At 43.1% G+C, this 25,304-nt stretch overlaps 1 protein-coding gene across 1 annotated transcript in view; it reads right to left on the bottom strand.

Moving 5' to 3' along the window:
* The window catches only part of ZBTB40 (zinc finger and BTB domain containing 40), a 79,917-nt gene extending 58,105 nt beyond the window's left edge, over positions 1-21,812 (bottom strand). The window contains exon 1 of the mRNA XM_032759224.2: positions 21,659-21,812. The gene's annotated coding sequence lies outside the window, so the exon portion shown is untranslated. The remainder of the gene's footprint in view (positions 1-21,658) is intronic.
* Between the last annotated feature and the right edge of the window lie 3,492 nt (positions 21,813-25,304).

Raw genomic sequence — 25,304 nt, 5'->3', positions numbered from 1 at the left:
GTACAGCCAGCCAATAAATATATGCTGAACTGAACCCAGTGAAGAGATTTTGGCTCATGACACAATATATGACCTACTGTGACATTTCCTTTCTAGCCACTATGCCATCTGTCATCTCTCACAGAATCAAACAACTCTATTTCTCTTCCATAGCCTCCTACTCAGATCCCCTGAAAGCTGTATTCAACAGCATTTCAAGGTTAGTATTCTCTTTTGTGGTGTAAAGTCTAAAATTAAAGCTCAATATGAGGCTGGACACAGTGGCTCACACCTGTAATCCCAACACTTTGGGTGGCCGAGGCAGGAGGATCACTTGAGTCCAGGAGTTCAAGAACAGCCTGGGCAACATGGCAAGACCCCCGTCTCTATAAGAAACACAGAAAATTAGCCAGATGTGGTGGCGTGCACCTATAGGCCCAGCTACTTGGGAGGCTAAGGTGGAAGGATCACTTGAGCCCAGGAGGTTGAGGCTTCAGTGAGCCATGTTTGTACCAGTGTACTCCAGCCTCCAGACTCTAGCCTGAGCAACAGAGCAAGACTCTGAAAAAAAAAAAAAAAAAAAAAAAGCTCAGTTACATGCTTATTTGACATCTAGTACAATCTCGAGGGCCTCAAATGGCCTACCACAAGCACCCCTCCCCATTGTGCTCCATGGATAAGGTCCCCTGGCCAAACAATCCTCCTTACTAAAGGGACCAGCTACAGCTCTTGCTTATTCTTGAGAAGTGAGTGGGTTACAGTTCCCAGCCAGCCCCTCAAATTATTCAGACAAGCCAATCATATCCTCTGGCCAGAACCAGGGGGCACCATCCGCTCTTGACACTACAAAGGCTGCTTCCCACAGCCCCTCGCCGGTGGCTTACTCTGCTCTCGAGTGCAGCTCCCGTGTGGGCCTATGTGGTGTGTGGTATCCCAGCTTCCGGGCTGTGAGTATATGTGACTACATCTGTCAAGCTCATCTGTCCACTGTCAGGTGTCATGTGTTCAGCATCCCCATAACCCTACAGTGGAAATCCCTCTCTCTTTGGAAGGGGTGAATAGGAGGTGATTAAAACATCTTTTTTGCCCAATCCACTGGTCTCTGCCCTTTTTCATATCCTTGACGCTCTCAAATGCCTTTGGCAAGGTCATCAACTGCTCTATCGTGGTAATATTGTGCTAAGCATGTTCCACACACTTTCTCATTTAATTCTCCTAACACCCCAATGAGGTAGATACCATTATATCCCTATTTTATAGATGAGGAAACTAATGTCCAGCAAGGTTATATAACCCACAAGACCACACAGCTAGTAAGTTTGAGCAGAGCCCAAATGCAGATGTGTCTGGCTCCGTGTTCTTAACTACTACCTTCATCTCTCTGGCTGACAGTATTTCTGGGCTCCCTGCCATCATTTCCCAATCCCTCACAGGCAGAGATGGACTGCTAGGTGGTCTGGCAGGAGTGCCTGCATTTGAGGCTCCTTGTTTTTTCTGCTGGTCTCTGCTAAAGAATGGATGGTGATATGTTATCTGGGAAACAGTGCTATTGGAATAGGCCAGCTGGCTGGCTGCCAGAAGACTTTCCAAGATGACTTCAACTTAATTTACCAAAAGGTCTAGTTTGGTTGTCAACCTTGCCCATACCGAAACCTTAACCTGTCAAAGTCTTAAAGTTAACTGGACTTGAGGAGGTTGGATAACACTATCTAGACACAGAAGAAGCACAAATCAGAAAGGCAATTCATTAATTCACAAGGAGAAATATACCTATTCTTTGCAGTTATCTGTGAAAAAATTCAAATGGCAAGGTCAAATATCATCAGAAAGTCTCTTCAGAATCATAGAAGACAGCAAAGGAAGTTAGCTGTATGCAACCAACATTTAGTGGAAGCCTGGTGCCTCTGTCTTTACCATTAAAGTAAATGCCTGGCCCCACATTCCGGCAGGTGGAGTCTGAGGGCCAACTACACTGCACGGGCACTGCCAACTGACATTCTGTGATGTCTCGTCCATCACGGGGTTCCTAGACTCTTCTGTGGCTCCAGTTTCTATTGATATAGTCGCATTGCTTTGTCTTTGAGATAACCTTTGGCAGGTATCTAATAATGATGACCATGTGCTAATTTTTCAGTCTCTTTCTCTCAGAGTACCCTCCTACTGGCCCTGACCACAGGATTTTCTTTTGACGCTCAGGACATCTATCTACACCAGATCAGAACTACTTCTCTTCAAGAAGACAAAGCCAATGAAGCTCCCAACTCACTTCAGATTTACCCCCCTTCTAGCTTCCTTCTGGGCCATCTGCCATACACTGGCTGTGGCAGACTCATTCCTTGTTCTCTTTCTCTGTTCCCTCACCCACTCCTTTCTCCCACACACCTCATTCACTTGTTACTACTCTCCCTTCCTTTATGCCACTTAAAACTTTATAAAAAACTTATCGATACCAAATGTACATGAAATGATTCCTTATCAGAAGGATAACAGTCAGAATTATGCAACTAGAATTATCCTTAGAGATTATGTAATTCAGCCCCATTATTTTACAGATGAAAGAATTGATAGAAATCAAGTGACCTGCTCAAGTCATAAATCTATAACAGGCAACAGCGGGGCCAGAACCAGGATCCAGGTTTCTGAGCTTTTAAGCCAGTATTTGAACCAAGATACCAAACTCCTAAGTACACACAACAGGGCTTCAGTGGGGAGGGCTTCCATGCATCTCACATGCTGCTGAAGCACTAGGCTGGTTATACAGCCTGTTGATCATTTTTTTCTTTGAATGTTGATTAAAATTCAACCACCGATGGCTCTTTCAGCAAAAAAATAACTATCTTTAAGTCATAAAACTGCCCAAAATATATGCAAACATATGATTGCAAATTTCTCAATCCACTGCCATTAGAACTATAAGGTGGGGCCAGGCACACTGGCTCACACCTGTAATAGCAGCACTTTGGGAGGCCAAGGTGGGCGGATCACTTAAGGTCAAGAGTTCAAAGCCAGCCTAGCCAACATGGTGAAACCCCGTCTCTACTAAAAATACAAAAATTAGTCGGGCGTGGTAGCGGGTGCCTGTAATCCTCGCTACTCAGGAGGCTGAGGCAGGAGAATTGCTTAAAGGCAGGAGGCGGAGGTTTCAGCGACCCAAGATCGTGCCACTGCACTCCAGCCTGAAAAAAAAAAAAAAAAAAAAAAAAAAAGAACTATCAGGTGGATTTGTGACTCGACCTCAAAAACATTTAGGTGACTATTAACATAATATAGCTGGGTGCAATGGCATGTACCTGTAGTCCCAGCTCCTTAGGAGGCTGGCGCAAGAGAATGGCTTGAGGCCAGGACGCCAAGGCTGTAGTGCCTTTGATCACACCTGAGAACAGACACCACACTCTATCCTGGGCAACATAGTGAGACTGTGTCTCTTAGAAAAAAAAAAAAGAAGTAATACATTAATGAAAACATAACTGGAGGAGGCTTTTCTACACATAAAGGAAACAGAAGAAATTCACAAATGATCAATAGATTTGACTACATAAAAATGTAAGCTTTAAAACAAAACACCATCAACAAAATTAAAAGGTAAATGATAAACCAGTGAACACTTCATGGCATATAAGAAGTAACAACCAGGCACAGTGGCTCAATGCCTACAATCCCAGGGCTTTGGGAAACCAAGGCAGGAGGATCCCTTGAGACAAGGAATTCAAGACTAGCCTGGGCAACATAGTGACACTCCATCTCTAAAAAAAATACAAAAAAATAGCCAAGTGTGGTGGAGTGCACCTGTAGTCCCCGCTGTTCAGGTGGCTGAGGTGGGAAGATTGCTCAAGCCTAGGCAGTCAAGGCTATAGTGAGCTATGATCGTGCCACTGTATTCCAGCCTGAGTGATAGAGAAAGACCCTGTCCCTACTAAACAAACCAAAAAAGAAAGATTATACAAATCAATAAGGAAATGCCAAGCATGGCAGCCCATGCCTATAATCCCAACATTTTGGGAGGCCAAGGCAGGAGGATTACTTGAGCCCAGGAGTTCAAGATCAGTTTAGGCAACAGAGCATGACTCCATCTACAAAAACTAAAAAAAAAAAAAAAAAAAAAATTGCCAGGCCTGGTGGCACATGCCTATAGTCCCAGCTAGGTGGGAGGCTGAGGGAGGAGGATCACTTGAGCCCAGGAGTTCAAAGCTGCAGTGAGCCATGATTGTGTCACTGCACTCCAGCATACGCAACAGAGCGACCCTGTCTCCAAAAAAAAGGGAAACATTAACATTCTAAATTTTAAAAAGAAAAATATAGATAATTCACACAAAATTAAACATCAATAAACTGATTAAAAAATTCAGCCTGAGGCTGGGTGCGGTGGCTCACGCTTGTAATCCCAGCACTTTGGGAGGCCGAGGCGGGTGGATCACGAGGTCAGCAGATCGAGACCACGGTGAAACCCCGTCTCTACTAAAAATACAAAAATTAGTCGGGCGTGGTAGCGGGTGCCTGTAATCCTCGCTACTCAGGAGGCTGAGGCAGGAGAATTGCTTAAAGGCAGGAGGCGGAGGTTTCAGCGACCCAAGATCGTGCCACTGCACTCCAGCCTGGCACTCCAGCCTGGGCGACAGAGCGAGACTCCGTCTCAAAAAAAAAAAAAAAAAAAAAAAAAGAAAATTCAGCCTGGTGTATAAAGAAATGCAAATCAAAACATGGAATCAGAAAAGTTTTTCAGTGACAGTATTTAATTGGGAAATAGCGTTTTAGACCGTGGACTCAGATTGGGCAGAACTAACTTTAACACTTACTCGGTGACCTTGGGCATATCACTTCAATCACTGTGAGCCTTAACATCTTTATAGTTTTGATGTGAAGGTGAAATGAGAGAATGCACCTGAATTGCTTTAGCAAAGTGACTGTCAACAGTAAATGCTCAATAAGTATTAACTTCTTTTTTTTTTTGAGATGGGGTCTTGCTCTGTCACTCAGGCTGAAGCACAGTGGTGCGATCTTGGCTCACTGCAGCCTTGACCACCTGGGCTGAAGCAATCCTCCCACATCAGCCTCCCAGGTAACTAGGACTACAGGCATGAGCCACTACACCTGACTAATTTTTTGATTTGTAGACAGGGTCTCCCTATGTTGCCTAGGCTGCTCGCGAACTCCTGGGTTCAAGGGATCCTCCTGCCTTGGCCTCCCAAGGTGCTGGGATTACAGGCATAAGCTACTATGCCCAGCCTGCTATTATAATTGGGGGAAAAAAAAAACAGGCCTGACACAGTGGCTCATGTCTGTAATCCCAGCACTTTGGGAGGCTGAGGCAGGAGGATCACTTGAGGTCAGGAGTTCAAGACCAGCCTGGCCAACATGGTGAAACCCTGTCTCTACTAAAAATACAAAAATTAGCAAGGCGTAGTGGTGCCCACCTGTGATCCCAGCTACTCGGGAGGCTGAGACGGGAGAATTGCTTGAACCAGGGAGGCAGAGATTGCAGTGAGCAGAGGTTGCACCACTGCACTCCAGCCTGGGCGACACAGTGAGACTGTCAAAAACAAAACTACTTGCACTAATAACATAGAAGGGGGAGCAATGAGCTAGGTACCCACACAATGCTGATGGAAGTATAATCTGGTAAAACTTTTTAGGAAACGAGGCTGGTAAATAATCTGGGAGTAATCTGCTCATCTAAAGCTATAAAAATGTCCTTAGAGATACGAGAATTTGCAGGGTGGGGAAAAGTATACTTTACTTGCACTGCTTGAATGTTTTACCAGAGTTACTTTACATACAAGTTGTATAATTCCAGATAAAAAAGAATGAGAAATCCATGATAGTAGCAGGAAAAAAAGTTAATGTTTATGCCTTTTAGAATCACTTCTAGGAATCTATCAGAAATAATTAATTAGATATGCAATGAAATATTTATGTACACTATATTCACAGCAATAGTATTAATGGTTAAAAAAAAAAACCTAGAGACAAACTTAAATATATGAGGTTTTAAAGTAAATATGGCATACAGCCATATTATGGAATATTATGCAGCCATAAAATTAGGCTCTCTATATGACACTAAAAGAACATGTAATCCCCCCAATAAATAAATAAATCGAATTTCATCACATTTTTCAATGTCTGTTTATCAAAGGACATCATCATGAAAGTAAAGAGACACTGCACAGAATGGGAACAAATATTTTCAAATCACATATCTGATAAAGGTCTAGTATTCAGGATACATATAGTGTACCAGAATCTAGTATCCAGAACTCTTACAACTCAACAATAAAAGGACAAATAAGCCAATTTTAAAATGGGCAAAGGATTTCAATACACATCTCTCCAAAGACAGGCAAAGTGGCCAGTAAGTACATGAACAGATGTTCATCATCAGTCATTAGTAAATGCAGATCAAAACTGTGGTGAGATATCACTTCACGTAACACTAGGATGGGTATAATAAAATAAAACAGAAAATACAAGTGTTGCTGAGAATATGGAGAAACTGGAACCCTCACGGAATTGCTGGTGGGAACGTAAGATGGTGCCGCCCCTGTGGAAAACAATCTAGCAGTTTCTCAAAGAGTTAAGCACAGAGACACCATATGACTCAGCAGTTCCACTCCTAGTATACGTCTGGGAGAAATGAAAACATGGATCCACTCAAAAACTTATACATTAATGTTCATTGGAGCATTAAGCCTAACGGCCAAAAAATGCAAACAACCTAAATGTCCATCAACTTATGAATGGACAAACAAAATACTGTGTACGTAAACAATGGAATATTATTCATCCATAAAAAGGAGGTACTGATACATGCTACAATGTGGATGAATCTTTTTTTTTCTTTTTCTTTTTTTTTTTTTGAGATGGAGTCTCGCTCTGTCGCCCAGGCTGGAGTGCAGTGGTGCAATCTCGGCTCACTGCAAGCTCCGCCTCCCGGGTTCACGCCATTCTCCTGCCTCAGCCTCCCGAGTAGCTGAGACTACAGCCGCCTGCCACCACACCTGGCTAATTTTTTTGTATTTTTAGTAGAGATGGGGTTTCACCGTTTTAGCCAGGATGGTCTCGATCTCCTGACCTTGTGATCCGCCCGCCTCGGCCTCCCAAAGTGCTGGGATTACAGGCGTGAGCCACCGAGCCCGGCGGATGAATCTTGAAAACATTATGCTAAGTAAAAGCCAGTTTAGCCAGACATAAAAGGCCACATATTGCTGTATATGAGTCCATTCATATGAAATGTCCAGAATAAGCAAATCCATAGAGACAGAAAGTGGATTAGTGGTTACCAGACCCTTTGGGGAAGAGTAAATGGGGAGTGACTACTAACAGGTACAGGGGGGTTTCAGAGTGATAAAACACGTTCTGGAATTGGAAAGTGGTGATGGTTATGATGGTGGCAGCTGATCCAGTTGGCGTGCCATCATCCTGGCTGAAGCAAGGAGGCCTGGGCAGGGCTATATGTCCCACGGAGCAGGCAGGAACACTGCCCAAGCTGTGGCTGCAGATATGAGCCTCCTTGTGCTCTTGGGGGGCCAGAAGTAAGCAGGAGCCCCACCCCCCATGGGGCAGCTGAAACCCCCCAAACCATGGCTGCAGACTCAGGCATCCCTGCACTCTTGGGGGTCTGGGAAGGCCCGACCCTCACAGGCTCAGAAGCGCCTGCCCCCACTGTTTGGCTTCTCCCTGCTATCAGCACCCACTCCGATCTCGATCTGGGAGCAAAGTTGGGCAAAGCCTGAGCACCATGGACAACAGTAGGCAGACAGAGTCCCAGGTAGAAGGGTGCTGGTCCCAGTAAGGTCCCTTCTTCGGGCCAGGGAGGGGCCTGAAGGCTGGAGGCCTGGCTGCCAGCCCCACTGATCAGAGTGGGAACTGGTGCCTTTTCCAGGCCCGCCCATGGTCACTTGTGGGCCAACTGGCACATACCACACTTCCTCCCCTCTGAGGCCCATAAAAGCCCCAGAGTCAGCCAGAGCTGAGCAGACATGAGATGACCAGCTGCAGAGAGGAGCTACCCTCTCTGCTGAGAACTTCAGAGACCTGCAGAGACCACCAAATGACCTGCCCACAGAGAGGAGTTACCCTCTCCAGGGCCTCCTCTCTGATGAGAGCAGCAGACGTCTAGTCAACCAGCAAGCAGAGAGGAGCTACCCTCTCCAGGGCCTCCTCTCTACTGAGAGCTGAACACTCAACAGAAAACCTGCCTGCCTACAGAGGGGAACTAACCATCACAGGTCTCCTCTGAGCTGTTCTAACACTAAATAAAGCTCCTCTTTGTTTTATTCACCCTTCACTTGTCTGCATACCTGAATGCAGGACAAGAGGTTGGGCAAAGGTGCCAACAGCCAACAGAGGTTTCCAGGAAGAAAACTGACACCCTAAAGATCCCATAACAGTTGCACAGATGTTTGAATTGTGCATTTTAAAATGGTAAATTGTATGGCATGCAAATTACATATAAATACTTTTTTGGGGGGGAAAAGGGCACTTGAAGGTTTTTAATGACGTAGGAAAATGCTCTCGATATACTAAAAAGAAAACAACCAGCATGCAACTGAATACATGTACAATTCCAATTTGGTTTAAAAATATGTGTGCATGTGTATACACATTTGCATTTAAAAATATAGAAAATACAGAAAAATGCTAAGAGTATCCTAGATACTGTCATTGTGGCAGACTTATTTTCTTCTTCATATGTTACAAAATTTTCTATAGTAAACATGCATAAACCTTATAACAGGAAATTTAAGAATAAAAACCCAGACAGGTGGGGCTGGCTTTAAAGCTAGTGTCATTTCCAACGTACCATTCATTCATTAAACATTTATTTAGCTCCTACTATGTACCAAACACAGATATAAGACATAATCTCTGCCTGAAAGGAATTGACATAAGTCTAGGGTAGGGTTTCAACCCAAATCAATGGACTGGACAGGGGAAGAAGAGTCCAGAAGCTCTTTAAATTACTGCACATGTCATGTTGCCCAATTACACACTTTCTGGGGGAGAGGGCCCACGGCTTTCATGAGCAATGTAGCTTAGTGGTTAAAGGCCAGAGCTGGAGCCAGACTACCTGGGTGCAAATCTTGAATGTTCAATTACAAAGTGTGTGATCCTGGGCAAATTACCTAACCTATTAGGAGCTCAGTTTCCTCATCTACAAAATGGGGATAGTAATAGTACCTTTCTCCCTGGGCTGCTGGAAGATTAAATGAGTTACACCTAAAGCACTGGCACTATAGGCCAGGGACATAGCAAGTGCTCAATAATTAGCTGCTAGCTGCAATGATCATGATCATTGCCCCACCACTATCATCTCACAGATTGTCAAGGAGATAGAGACATGGAGAAGATTAAGGACCACTAGAAAGGTTGTTTCCAAAACTGGTAGGTAGCATCTGATTCTTGATGTGCCTATAATAACCATTCTTTTCAATTAATTTCTTTTTCCAGATTCTCTCCATTTCTAATGAAACTTCTTTTGAGGGCCGGGCGCGGTGGCTCACGCTTGTAATCCCAGCACTTTGGGAGGCCGAGGCGGGCGGATCACGAGGTCAAGAGATCGAGACCACGGTGAAACCCCATCTCTACTAAAAATACAAAAAATTAGCTGGGCGTGGTGGCGGGCGCCTGTAGTCCCAGCTACTCGGAGAGGCTGAGGCAGGAGAATGGCGTGAACCCAGGAGGCGGAGGTTGCAGTGAGCCGAGATTGTGCCACTGCACTCCAGCCTGGGGGACAGAGCGAGACTCCGTCTAAAAAAAAAAAAAAAAAAAAAAGGAACTTCTTTTGAGGTGTTCTACAAAATATAATGAGGCAAAATATCAAAATGTTTAGCATAACAAACTGCTTATGTCCTCTTATCTTCTGATTAATTCATAGAAACAAGCGATTTTCAAGACTGTTATAACAGAAGGAGGCTTTGAGAGATTTAGGTGCCTTTCCAGGCCATGCTGCTCTGATCCAGTAGTTCATCCAAGATAACTCTTTACAGACCAAACTGCAAAATCTCCTGAGCGACACGTGTCTAATGAGTGATTAGGGATTGTGACTGCATTATACTTAAGGCCAACTTTTCCATCCTGCAGTCAGGAGTCTCAACAAGCAATTACCACTCCAATGCTTTCAAATCCAATCTCTTAGGTATCAAAAAGACCCTTGGCTTTGTCACTGGTATTGATAGGCATTTTGCTCTGCCCTGAAAACATGGATGATACCTAAGTTTTCATCAACTTGATTATAATACACTTTTCTTCATCAGGGAATAAATCTGGGTCACACATAAATACAGTACCAAATTCCAGAATTCACAGATACCCATCTAATGGAAAAATTAAGGGGCCCTGGCAACTAAAGAATAATACACCAGGCACTGTGATGCCAGCGGCTATGTGCTCTACAGTAAAGGTTTACAGTGCAGGCTCTAGAGAGAACCAGGAGCATGAATCCCAGCTCTGCCCCTCTTACCAGCTAAATTTTAGTCAAGTTGCTTAACTCTCTTGGCCTCAGTTTTCTCATATGTAAAATGGGGATAATATTAGTGCTTATTTCATGAGGTAGTTGTATGAATGAGCTACTGCATGTAAATGAGTCAATACACATAAAGAGCAGTTCCTGTAACATTGTTAACAGTCACTAAATGTTAGGTGTTACCACCTTTGGAAAAGGAAGCATAAAAATACACCTAGCAAAGTATTGGCTTTTTATCATTCTGCTTCATCACTTTCAAGTTACATATGTATCTTCTATATATGTCAGATGTCACATAATTTTTTTAAAAGAAAAGAATTCACAGACAACTATATTGCTCATTTCATACAGCTGGACTGGAATGAGACTAAGCCAGGAAAGAGAGAAAGTGGGGAGAGTCCGACTTCTCATAACAAGAGGGCTGGGCTATAATCAGAGATTTCATACAAAACCTTAAACTCATTAAAAATTAGAAGATGCAAAGGACTTTGAAATCACCTGGCCCAATTCCCACATTTCATAGATGAGGAAACCACAGCCTTGAAATGTAAAGTGTTTTAAGATCTTCCAGTTAATTAATGACAGCAATGAGACTCTTCCTGTTACCTATGGCTTAGATATATATTCTAAGTGGGATGCAAAGAAGACGACATTTTGGAAAAGGGAAGAAGAATGCATTTGAGAGGTTAACAATAATAGCTAACATTTATCAAACATTTATTGTATCTCAGGTATCGTGCCAAGCACTTTACATTGGTGGCCTTAAATAATTTTTGCAAAACCAGTGAGATAGTTACTATCATTAACCCCACTTTCAACTGAGGAAGTGGAGGCTTAGATTAAATGACCTGCCTCAAATCACGAAGCCAGTGAGTGGTGGAGTCAGTCAGTGAACTCATGCTGTCTGACTCTACAGCCGAAACTTGGACCACTGAGTGATACTGCCCAAACTTTAAAATTTGAAAAGCAGTGAAGTTCTTAACCTTAGACTCTTTCTCCTACTTTTTTGATAACTTCTCTGTTCAGAGGCATTACAAGGATACCCTGTAAATGAAGTGGTTTTTAAATAAGAACAGATAATGGAGATGTAGAGCCTACTTATTCTGTGCAGGTGAGACACCGCACACACATTCCTCAACCCTCCCTGCCACTTCCTACTTGTTCAAGGCTGTGCACCTTGGTAACAGGGCAGCTGAAGGATGTGGGAGCCCATGTGGCCCCAGTGTGGCCCCAAGGCTGTGTCCCGGCCCTATCAGCAAACAAGATGTGTTTGTCAATCCAGCAGATTGTCACTGAGCTCAGCCGAATGCCCTTAACTGAGGCTTGGCACTACACAGAGAAGAAATTCAGCATAATCCCTGCCCTCAAGGAGCTTATGGCACAGCTGGGAAGAAGAGACCACTTTCAGCTTAAATCCTTCTTTTCTCACACTTTTGTAGTTAAGTACCAGAGCACTGAAGAGACTAGAGACCCCAAACTTCCAGCAATACTGTCCTATCACACTACTCAGATCACTCAGCCTTCAGTACCCCTCTGTGTACATTTCACAGATCAACCCCTTTCTCGTCTCCTCCTAGTGTTATAAGGTTTTTCTTTTGTCTTTGAAGAAGTGGGAATTATTTTCATCTCTCTATTTCCCTCCATCACCAGGGAGTATGACAAGAGGGTTAACTTAAGGAGCTAACAAAAAAATGTAAAAGAGGATAACTTCTCTATTGCTGTTAATGTTGGGAAAAAGCCTATGGGATTCCATAGTATTTGCTCAAAAATGTTCAAAGGAATATATGGAAATTTCATATATGGAAATTTCATCCTCAACATTTTACTGTCCAGAAAAAAAAAAAAAAAAAAAAAATGGAACTCTAGGGACCAATTATTCTGCTGTCTTGGACTTTGACCTTAGCAAGTCTCCCTCTGGTTTTAACCTGAGGGAGTTTAACAACTGAGGAGAGCTGACAGCAGAGTACCAACTGAATGAGCAGCTTGTGTCTAAGTGGTCAAACTGAATGACTTCAGGCCTTCAGAGCAACATTCAAAAGTAACAAGTACCACGCCAAACTTATAGCCTAAATGATTAAGAGCAAGTTTCACTGTTATTGAATTTAAATGTATTGGTTCCTACTATGTTCATGACATCATACTAGGAGCTAAGTATTCAAAACAGTGGCAAGCCTTTGAAAACCAACCAATAGCAGATTGTAGTAATACAACTAGAGAAACAGAAGACAGAGTGAGCAGAGCACATGAGAAGCAGTAAAGGGGGAAAGATGGGAGGGTTTACTGTCTGCAGCGAGTAGAGAAGGAAGTATCTGGGTGTGAATTCGTAGATGGGAAGACTACTATTAGAGTCTTCTACAATACTATACTAGTTTGAAGAGTGGCTCCTTTCCTTCTGCTCTTCCCTGGCCAGCTAGAGCCTAAAATTTGAAAAACAATTTTTAATAAGGAGCTATAAAGAGTTGGGTTCTAAATCTCACTTTAGCTTTGTAACCTTGAGTTACTTAACCTTTCAAAACCTGTTTTCTCAAGCGTAAAATGAAGTTAACAAGCATATGGGAGCTCATAATGCTACTCTCACTTTTATATTTGAAAATTTTCTTAATTTTTAGAAACGGCAGTAATAATACCTATTGCTTAGTTGTGACGGTTACATGAAACAATACTGTAGAATACCTAGTACACTGCCTGGTATTTTGTATGTGTTCAATAAATGGTAGCTATTATTATCAACATGATGTGAAATGTCATATGATGTTAAGACACGAATTATTATATTTTAATATTATGAAAATTTAAAAGTTCACTAGAACTTTTAAAAAAGTTTTGGAGTGGAGGAAAGAGGAGAACCAAGTACTATGACCCAGTGAATCAATGGCTGCAGACTTAGAAATACAACAAGGATGACCTTTCCAAATAAGTCTGATGGGCTCTCACTCTTTCACCCACCTTCATTCTCCCCTCACTACTTTATTCATCCATTCAGCAAATATGTTCTGACTGAACTGTACGCAGGATACAGTGCTAAGAGGGGAGACTGAGAAAGAGATGAAGGTGGACAAAAGAAGGAGATTTAGGGAACAATATAATAGGATGAGCTTTAAGGGGGAGGTATCTAGGAATCATTTGAAGTCATATGCAAAATGTTTGGAATATGTGGGTGTGTAGAACTTCTCTAAGATCTTCTGGAGGGATTCTAAACAGAATTATTATTTTTTAAATGTTAAGAATAAAGGTCTAATAAACTGAAAAAGAAGCATACAGATTTTATATAAGGAAAAACATGTAACACTCCTGAAAAATCACCAAAGTAGCTTTGAGCAAATGAAAAGACAGACCATAATCTTGGATAGAAGAGTCAATATTGTAAAGATGTTAGTTCTCCCTAAGCTAATTTATAAAATGTAAAACAATCCTAATAAAAATACAATCAAGTCATCTCCTCTTGAAATCAGACAAATTGATTATTAAGTTCATATGCCAGAATAAACAAGCAAAAACAGCCAGGAAAACCCTGAAAAAGAGCAATATTTTAAAAATTGGCCCTTCCAGATGTTAAATGATAAAGCCTCTAAAATTAAGATGATTTTGTAACAGCATATGAATTGGCAATCAAACCAGTGGAACAAAACAGAAAATCCAGTAAAGAAATCTAAATGCATACAAAGGCTTAGTGTTCAATAAAGACAGCATCTCAAACCAGTGAAGAAAAAAGTTTTGAATAAGTACTGTTACGACAACTGACTGGCCACTGGGATAAAGATAAAATCAGATCCTTCCCAAATACTAAGACAAATTTCAAATGGATCAGAGTCTTAAATGTTTTTTAAAAAGTGAAACCATAAGCCACACATGTACTAGAAGAAAATAGAGCATCTTAAATGTTTTTTAAAAAGTGAAACGATAAGCCATACATGTACTAGAAAAAATATAAATGGATGCTCCATAAATTGAGAGTGGGGCAAATATCCTAACTATGACTGCAAATCCAAAGCAATACACGGTAAGACTGAGAAACACGACTATATAAAGATATAAAACTTGGACAGAAATAAAACAATATATACAAAGTCAAGCATATGACAACTGGAAAAATATATTTGCAATCTGTATCACAGACGTGATATATCCTTTATCTCATAAAAAGAAAAAACAAATTTAAGCTATACTGAAATATTATTTCTTACCTGACAGATTGGCAAAACCCCAAAACTTTAACAGCATACTTTGTTAGCAAGACAGGAGAAACAGAGAAGAAGGGTTTAGGTATGAAATAAAAACTTCTTGGTAAAAAGGAATTTAATTTTTAACAGCAATCCTTAAAGTTTAAAACAAATCATGGCCTGGCGCAATGGCTCACACTTGTAATCCCAGCACTTTGGGAGGCTGAGGCAAGTGGATTGCTTGAGGCCAGGAGTTCAAGACCAGCCTGGGCAACATGGTGAAACCCCATCTCTACCAAAAATTATAAAAATTTGCCAGTTTCCTAATCCATTCTCAAAATAAATTAATTTTTTAAAAAGTATTCAAGAAAAAGAGCCTGTTTATGAAGTTGGTGATACAACTACACAGAAGATAATTACATCAAGTGACTTTAAGACAATGTCTGACTACACATCTCAAGTAGCATATATTCTAAGGAAAAAAGGAATAACAGAAAACCCAAAAGCATTCAGTAATATAAAGGTCAGTGTAGATAATGGCATTGCTACTGGCTTGGTTGATACCAGCAGCAGGGAAGTCCAGGGAGAGGGAGCAGCCCTGAAGCCTTGGAATGTGGCCCACTGGCCCCAGAAAGGATGAAGTCCTGTGGCCACTGAGAGATTTCAACTGGTGCTCAATACAAGGTGAATTGTGGAAGGAGGGGCTGCTCAGAGGCTTGAGAGGACAGGCACAGCCACAGTTGGAGGGTAGCACTTGCTGGACCATCCAAGGGCAGGCAAGCCATCCAAGAGTTTTAAAGCAAGGGAATCACATATTCCAATCTGTGCTTTATAAAGACCACTGGTAACAGTGTACCAAATAGATTGGAGAGGAATGAAGCTGAAGGCCGCTGACCAACTAGAAGGCTGTTTCATAACCCAGGACAAGAGATTATAGCAGCTCTAACCAAAGGAAGAGAAAGGGTAGAAGAAATCAACAGTCTTGTAGCCTAACTAAATATGTGCTGAAAGAGAAGATCATGGCACCATTCCCAGATTTCTGCCTTTGGCAACTCTGTGCTGCCATCCACTGAGGCTAAGAACCAGGGAGAAGTATCAGGTGGAAGAAAGATGGCAAATTCACTGCTGCCAATGCCCTGGAGACCATCTTCTGGAGCTAATGGGGACAAGGAGCAAAAGGAGTCAAGAAGGAAAACTCAGGAAGACTCAATGGTCAGGCCCCAGTCCTAGAAAGCTGAGAAATAGGACGAAATTACCAGGTTAGATTACCTCTTACAGTATTTTTTTCAAAATAAGAAATAGAATCACCTACTGTTCACCTTTGTTTTTACGCTAAAAATAACCCCACTATAGCTAACACTAGCTAACAAATATTAACCAACTAATAACCAATATTTGGAGCCTCAAAAGCTATTATTTACAGTTACAATCCTTTGTTTCTAATTGCCTCATCCTTCTTGGCCCCTTCCTTGCATAAAGCATCCTCTACTGTTTGGTCCTGTTCCAGAACCACACTAGTGCCTGCAGCAAAGGTCGCTCATGCAAACGCCTCCAGGGGTCAGACAGACAGAAAATCTCTAATGTTTAAATGGAAGTAACTACTTTTTAAACACTCTATGAGCCAAACTCTGGCCTATAGGAGTTTTCTATTGAGGTCCCAGTTTTACAGAATATCCTAAGATAAAGATATTTCCTTGTTTTTGTTTCCCTTTGGGTACTAATAAAACCAGAAATTACATTTATGAATTGACTTTTTCAGAGGTCCGAGTATTAGTTAAATTCTGAGATAGGTCTTGTCTCAATATAGAAGCTCTTTCTTTTCACAGACATAAAGAGAGGGGACTCTTCCGGACAAATGCAGGGAAACAGCCTATCTTTCTTTAATCCTCTGCTTCCTCAAGTCTATCCCCTCCCCTCTTCTTCTTTCCTTTAAAAAAAAAAAAAAATACAGACAGGGTCTCAACTGGAATGCAGTGGTCTGATCATAGCTCACTGCAGCCTCAACTCCTGGGCTTGCATAAGTGATCCTCCTGCCTCAGCCTCCCAAAGTGCTGGGATCACAGGTATGAGCCACTGTGCCCAACCTTCGTTAAGTCTGAGGAACTGACTCCATCTGGGAAGAAGCTGATGCCTAGAAACAAAGTCGTGGGCTGCCACTACCTCTTCCTTTCCTCTGTCAGTAGAAACAGTTATGATATCTGCCAACGAGGCTGCCTAGACAATAGGTCCACATCTCGCCAGTCTCATGTAAATTAACAGCCATCTCTAAGGCATTTATGAAGCAGTTCGGGGAGCAGATACCTATGTTACACAAACATTCAACTATGCTTGACCACTTTAGACAGAAAACAAAGCCTGAAAAAACTTAAAATCTGAGGTTAAGGTTACAGAGCAGTGAAACGGTACCTGGTTTCAGGGGAGATTCTCATCACGCCTTCAGTTAGGTGGTGTTACATGTGATGTTTCATTGTTGGCTCTGCACCTTTTAAAGGGTCAAGGGCCTTTCTGAGATCAGATTAAAGTAACTGGCTCTCTCCCCAGAAAAAAATGACAGTCACACAAATTTGCAGGCAACTTCAAAGGATTCATGGGTCTCTTGAAATTCAACCATTTACCCTGAGATTAACAATCTCTGACTTACATGGATCAGCATAATACATTTATGTGAGGAAATGAAATACATGGCATCATAATTTTGAGGATTTGGAGTTAAATAACAACATTAGGGAAATGTAAGGAAAGCTGGCTTTCTTTCCTTATCCTTCTCTCTCTTGAGGGCTGCCAGAGTCTCAAAACTGCATGCTCTCTGCAAATGAAATACTGCACTCTCTGCTAGACTTACAGAAAGTGACAATCTCATCTCTCAATTTAAATGCCCTTAATATTTAATTCTTTCCTCTATGTGGTTAGTAGCTTGCTTTCTCCACGTTATCCAGATGATGGCTTTGGAAGGCAGACTATTGGAGATCCAGAAAACCATATATCCCAATTCAATTTCCTTGTGAAAATCAAAGAGCTCACTCTGCTGAAGAGTTGAAAGAGGCTGAGGGGTCACTGCCTTCCCTCAGGGTGCTGGTTCAGGCAGTACTCGAGAAGGGTAATGTAAATACTCAGTATGAGGCAACAGGGCATACCAATTTGTTTTTCAATCTATTTTATTTCAGTTCAAGGCATCATTGCAGACAGAGAGTCCAAGAAAACAAGCCACACTTGGGTTATACTCAGTCTTCCTCAATCTCCAAAAGCAGGTGAGTGTTGCCAAAGTGTGGCTCATTTTCTGGGGCTGCCTGTCTGCAATGATGCTTTGAACTGAAATAAAATAGATTGAAAAACAAATTGGTATGCCCTGGCTCTTCTTGCAGTTTCATATTATCCTTCAAAGCTAGTGTTGGCACCTGCTCTTTATTGGAACCCAAAAGACACAAATCACAGAGTAAAACTGCAATACTTTAGATGCAAAGGTCCCACCCAAACCTAAAATAGCAATTTAATTCAGGGCTTGTTGTTTAACATTGCATTAAATGACACTCTCTGTCCAGTTCTTTGCTCCGTTTGCAGGGCTGGAATGTGTCTTCTGATGACATACGCAATATGGTTACTGGGGAGATTTTAAAGCGAAACCTGCCATGCTGTTCTTCTTACATAGTTCCCTTGATTTATTATTGCTTCCAATTTCTTACGTTTATGAACCCGAACATTATCCTATTTTTACTTATTCAAAAAGCCTGCCATTTGCTTCAAAGCATTCAATACTGTTTTAGGGTATGTGACATTATTTTGAAAACTTTTGGAGGAAACTTGAAATCATGCGCAAACAAATTTTTAAATCGCCACCAACTAAAAGTCTAACATTTGTTTAGAATGCCTTAAGAGAATACACGCACCTTCGATGGAGGAACACAAGTAGTCTCCAACTTAAAATACTAAAATGCTGAAAAGTGTTCTGCATAGACAGCTGTACCATTTGGCTTTAAAAAAATTAGATGCCATTTGGAAAAGTTCCTCTCCAAGCAGAAACACTAAGAAAAAACAAGATCTGGTCCCCTCTTTCTGGAGATAAAAAGTAGAGGGCTTCTATTTTTAACTGGATTCCCCCATTGTTAATTTTGTCTGTAATGTATTTCTGGATTTCTGTTATTAGCACTTTATAAAGTTTCCACTTGGAGCTAAATTTGGTTAGTTATTCAGCAACATGTGTAACAACAACAAAAAGAAAATACCATAGCTATGAATACAGTTTCTCTTATTTAATCTGCACAACCCTTTGAGGAGGCACCACTATCCACATTTTCCAGATCAGATAACTAATCTGTAACTTGCCCTTGGACATGCAGTTCTCTCAGCAGTAGGTGGGTTCAGGGCCAGGGACTGAGCACAGGAGTGAACCACAGCACAGTGACTCCCTTTGAGTTCTCCAACATCTCAAGTTGTTACCCACCTTAGTCTCTGAACCTGCTGAAAAGTTCTTCCTCCCAGCTTCGTCTCTCCCTTTCCCCTTCTTGCTAGACTGGTTCCTTGTCACTCAACAAGTTTCAGCTTAAACTACCTTTCTTAAGAGAGGCTTTCCCTGACCACCCAGATAAAAAAGTGAGTCTCCCAGGTTAGTGTCTCTCTCCGCGCGGTTTTATTTCCTTTAGAGCAGTTGCCACAATTTGGAATAACTTTGTTATTTCTTTACTGTCTTGACACTAGGCTTTAGCTTCCAGAACAGAGCCCCAGGTTCATGTTGCTCACCCTGGTAATCACAGGACCTAAACAGTGCTGCTTGGTTCATGGAGACACTAAAATATTTGTTCGAGGCCGGGTGCAGTGGCTCACGCCTATAATCCCAGCACTTTGGGAGGCCGAGGCGGGCAGATCATTTGAGGTCAAGAGTTCAAGACCAGCCTGAACAACATGGTGAAACTCCGTCTCTACTAAAAATACAAAAAAAAATTAACCGGGTGTGGTGCCATATGCCTGTAGTCTCAGCTATTCAGGAGGTTGAGGCAGGAGAATCACTCGAACACGGGAGACGGAGGTTGCAGTGAGCCGAGATTGCGCCACTGCACTCCAGCCTGGGCAACACAGCAAGACTCCACCCTAAACTAAACTAAACTAAAAACTAAGCTAAACTAAACACTAAACTAAACTAAAATAAAAATTTGTTCAATGAATGACCTGGATTTGTTTACTTAGTATTTACCTGCAAACACCAGGTTGTGGGTACTGGCTAGCAGCTGAGGATACAACAGTAAGGTGTGGTCCCTGCCCTTAAGGACCTTCTAAGCTAGTAGGAAAGACAATAAACAGATGGAACAATACAGGGTAGCGAGTGTGATCAGATTAGCTTCGGCTCTCAGCTGAACGCATTAGCTATGTAACCTCGAACATCTCTCTGCCGTCAGTTTCCTCTATGCGTAAAATGGTAATATTAATACTACTTACGTCATAGTATTGGTGTGAGGATTAAATGATAGTCCATGTAAATAAAGCACTTAGCACAGTACCTGGCACAAAATAATCACCCAATAAATAGCAACTAATAATTTTATTATGATGATGCTATTACAGCGGTATTTGAAATTATATTTGTCTACCTGTATACCACTTGTCCAAGCCCTATATAGAATTTAAATTCCATGGAAGGGCAGAAATCGTGTTTGTCTTGTTCACCACTGTATTTCCAGGAATTTGAAACGTCTCTGGTACACAGTAAGTGTTCAACAAACACTAAATGATTAATGAATGCAACCGTACATGCATGGGGTGTTCTGAAACCATTTGTTAAATCACTGATGAATAGCTAAGTTTGGAGACTACTGACATAGAAGAAAAGTGTTTATATTAGAAGGAGGGGCAGAAGTTTGATGATTTAGCTAAGTAGAAAAAAATTTCACTTTGAGATTGTAATTAAATCTCCATTAACCATACAAAGATCTGGGTACAATTCCGGAGAAGAACAAACAATTCCAGGTAGAAAAGACTTGAAAGAATAAAATCCAAAGCAGTTTGACTGGTGCCATCAGGCAAGGGGCTCCCAGGGACGGGCTCAACTTGGTAGCCCTATAACCTAGTACACCTATAAATATCTTAACCACTCAGAACCAATTTCTTCCTCTTTTGTAAAATGGAAATACCATACTTACTTATAAAGCGTTGTCATAAAGTAGAACAACACTTGTATGAATATAAATAAAGCACCTGGTTCATTGTAGCACTGGCTGCATGGTATCAACGCTATTCAAAGCAGGAGAAACTGAATAGTCAGTAAGACCAGAAGGGAAGCCAGAGTTTTCTGTCAACTAAAGTGCTCTCGGTGCATCGGGCAGTTTTAACTCGTTTCCCACTCCAGGAGAAGGGACGACAGGAATAGCTGGATGACAACACTGATCCAATCTACTTGTGTTTAGGGCAGGGGTCAGTAGACGTTTGCTGTAAGGGACCAGACAGAAGTATTTTTGGCTTTGTGAGCCAGCAGATCAAAGCCAAGCAACGGCTGCGCAACTACTCAGCTCTGCCCTCTTGGCAGGAAAGCAGCCATAGACAATACATCAACAACGAACAGGGCCGTGTTCCAATAAAACTTCATTTATGGACTTGATTTCATAGAACTTTCGCAAATTACATGAAACATTCTTCCCCCCAACCATTTGAAAATGTAAACAAAGACCGAGAGGGGAAGAGAGAAGAGGGGCATGGATTAGGCCCAAGGCCATAGTCCGCTGACGCCCGGCGAAGGGACCTGAAGGGAGGGGGAGTGAGACAGCGACAAGAGGCCTCCGGACGGGCCGAGAGGGAGGTGCGGGGCGACAGCAAGTCCCAGGCGGTGTCAGGTCGGGCCTGGCGCCCTGAGTGGGTCCCCGCTGTCTCTCCCCTCCTCAGTCTACAGCAGAGCCGGCGCTAGGGGTGCGGACCGCCCCTGGAGGGGGCACGTCCGGGGTGTAGTTAAGCGGCCGAGTTCCGCGGAGTTCGCCACGCGGAAGGGTTTGTTATACACCCCTCATTTAGGGCGCACCCGGGCCTCCGCTGCAAAAAGGGTCTCCACGCGGAGTCCCAGACCCGTTTCTATGGTTACCTGTTCAGCACCGATTCAAACTGCCGTTCTTTATTGACAGCGCCATAGAGGACACGAACACTCCTGCCCGAAGGGAACAATAAAGCTTTCGCCATTCAACAGCGCCGGAGACGCCAGAGGGCGGCCATCTTGAGGCCGGCGCGCAATGGGTATCGGAGGGGAGGGGGCGGCCCGACCTGCCCCGCGCGCCGCGGTCACGTGTTTGGGGCGGGGCCTGCGTCACGCGCTCGCTCTCCGCCAATGCTAGGACGGCGGGGCTGGCCGGTTGCTAGGCTCTTCTCTGACCTCTGACCTTGGCCACTCCCTCCTTCCCTTCCCGCACTTCCTAAGTAAAGTTTTTTTCTTTTTTTTTTTTTGAGATGGGAGTTTCGCTCTTGTTTCCCAGGCTGGAGTGTAGTGGCGCGATCTCGCCTCACTGCAGCCTCCGCCTCCCAGGTTCAAGCGATTCTCCTGCCTCAGCCTCCCGAGTAGCTGGGACTACAGGCGCGCGCCACCACGCCCGGCTAATTTTTTTTTCTCTTCTACTTTAAATAGAGACGGGATGTCACCATGTTGGCCAGGCTGGTCTCGAACTCCTGAGCTCAGATGATCCATCTGCTTCGGCCTCCCAAAGTGCTGGGATTACAGGCGTGAGCCGTGCCCGGCCCTAAGGAAAGTTCTAATGGAGCTCCGCCGTCTCTCGCTCGGGCAGCTCTAGGGTTAGGATTTTGTTTCAAACGATGGCAAGGAAGTGAACACAAAAGACTTCATTTTTCCAAAACAACACATTCACGTGCGAGGCGGAGAGGCGACCTGAGCCGCGTCCCCAGCCCGCACTCTTTGTGGGAGAGGCTTGGCGCTGGTGGGGCGCGGTGGGCTGAAGGCATCCTGATCCTGCCTCTCACACCTCCCAATTTTGGGATTTAGGGGCTTTGGGATTTAGTCCTAGCTTTTCTTTTGCTCATTTTCCTTCTCACACACTATGCGTTCCCCGTTGAAGCGTCCCCTTGCCACCCTTCCTTACACAAACATTTAAATCAGATCCAGCAGTATCAAACTGAGTCACCTCCGCGCTGGCCCACTGAACACAGACACCCTGTCACTGGCATGCAGCCACTTTTTCTGTCCCTGACAGTTACGCGACCAAATCCAGCCATCTTAGTGCAATGTCCAGCTTCCTCTGTGGTTGTAGCTGTTCCATCTGCAATGTCAATATTCAGTCGTTCCGAGAGCTGTCTCTGGCAGACTGACTCACCCCATCACCGTTTTACATCACAAATTCAATCTACTAGGCAGAACTGTCACTTGCATTGTTGCTGTCTCCCGGTCGATCCTATTTACTGTCACTGTCTGACATGCAGCTACTGTCAATGACCATAAACTTCAAACGGTTCTGTTCAAAATAGCACTCTGTTTGCCCAGCTGTTGCCCTTTCTCTTGTTTTCACTGTCATCGTCATGCAGCCACTTTTGCTGCCAGACAGTCAAGCCAGTATTTAACAGGCCCCTTCAGGGTACACGGTTGTCCTCATGCCCTCGTGCCCAATTAGTCACTTTCACTATTATACTCATGTCACTGTTACATTCAGGGTCGGATTTACTGTAGCTGATATTCAGTCACTTTTGTAGTCACTGGAACCACGCCCACAGCTGTTGTGTCTCCTAAGCCCTCATTTCCACCAGCCTCACATTCTCTTTTAGTGGGAACGTAGGGTTGATAGATTTAGCAAACACCTAGAAGGGTGCTTGGCACATAGTAGGTGCTCTAGAAATATTTATCGAGTTAATGGGATTACAGGTGTGAGCCCGGTGGCTCAGCATTTTGGGAGGCCGAGGCGGGCAGATCACCTGAGGTCAGGAGTTCGAGACCAGCCTGGCCAACATGGCAAAACCCCGTCTCTACTAAAAATAGAAAGATTACCTGGGCATGGTGGCAGGTGCCTGTAATCCCAGTTACTCAGGATGCTGAGGCAGGAGAATCGCTTGAACCCAGGAGGCGGAGGTTGGAGTCAGCTGAGATCGCGCCACTGCATTCCAGCCTGGGCAACAAGAGCGAGACTCCATCTCAAAAAAAAGAGAGAAATATTTATTGAATTAATGGATTTTTAAAAAACAGTATCATTGCCAATGTGCTGTATGTGAATGCAGATGGCTTGAAGCTCAGGAGTCTCAATAGGAATAAGTTTTCAGGCACCACCTGTCCCTCCTGTTCCACTAACAAGACTTCAAATCCTATAGGGACTAAACGAAGAGTGCAAAAGAAAAATGGCCACCAAGTGTACTCAGTTATTGGGACAGCAGTGACAAAGAAGAGGCTTTCTGTAACTTTTTTTTAAAATGAATACATGTTTATTATAAAATATTTAGAAAACATGGAAAGGAATCTTTGCCTGGGGGGATTGTTTTAGACATACCCTAACACACCCCACACACGTATCCACAGTCAATGGATCCATGGCTGCAGTTTCCCCATCACCATTTACTTAAGGTTTTGCATTAACAGAAATTCTCATGGGGCTGACTTGCCTACAGCTCATGAACAACGACATACGGCCATGGAGAGCAATGGCTCTGGCTTCTGGCTGGTCATGATATGGAAGAATAAGAAGACAATACCTAGACCTTCTAAGGGCCTCATCTCCCCACAGAGCTTCGATAGCTGCAGAGAAATAACCTGTGCTTCCTGATCACCGGAAGGACCCAAACCTTGACTTTGAGGCGGAGGGTTGAGAACTTTTCAACTTTTTTCTACTTTAGAAAAGAGTGTTGCCATGCCACCACCCAGTGTAAGATGCCCAAGGTGCCTCTGCTAAACTGCCAGCTGTTTCCAGAGTGACTACTATAGGCCAAGAACACTGAGCTCAACAAAACATATTCCTGGCCGTAGTAAGAAATAACAACCTGCCGGCTGTGGTGGCTCACACCTGTAATCCCAGCACTTTGGGAGGCCGAGGCAGGCGGATCATGAGGTCAGGAGGTCAAGACCAGCCTGGTCAACATGGTGAAACCCTGTCTCTACTAAAAATACAAAAAAAAATTAGTTGGGCATGGTGGTGCAGGCTTGTAATCCCAGCTACTCGGGAGGCTGAAGCAAGAGTATTGCTTGAACCTGGGAGCCGGAGTTTGCAGTGAGCCGAAATCATGCCACTGCACTCCAGTCTGGACGACGGGGCAAGACTCTGTCTCACAAAAAATTTTTTTAAAGAAGAAAAGAAATAACACAACCACCACGACTTCTCCTGCTAATAATAGCAATCATTTATCTCACTCTTTCTGCCAGGTACCATGCCAAGCCCTTTAACTAAATTATCTCATTTAATTCTTGTAACCACCTAATGAAGTAGGTAACATTTTTACTCCCATTTTATACAGGAGGAAACAGACTTAGAGGGGGTAAATAATTTGCTCAAAGAAACACAGCTACTAAATAGTAGAGTTAGGGTTTAAACCTAGGAGGTCTGACTCCAGAGTCTGCACTTTTCTTCAACCTGTAGTAATAACTTTTGGGTTTTACAAAATAAATGTGTTTATTATAAAGAATTCAAGGATTACAGAAAAACACAAAAGAAAGAGTAAAACAGAATCGCTGTAAATCCTAGCACTTAGCAGCAACATATCATTATAGATGAGAATTTCTCCCAACTCTGGGCATATTTACATGGGTTGAT

The sequence above is a fragment of the Hylobates moloch genome, unplaced genomic scaffold (assembly GCF_009828535.3).
Source record: "Hylobates moloch isolate HMO894 unplaced genomic scaffold, HMol_V3 SCAFFOLD_9, whole genome shotgun sequence".
NCBI classification, from domain to species: domain Eukaryota; kingdom Metazoa; phylum Chordata; class Mammalia; order Primates; family Hylobatidae; genus Hylobates; species Hylobates moloch.
Note: the sequence above shows the minus strand (reverse complement) of the source record. Positions and strands in the feature narration are given on the sequence as shown.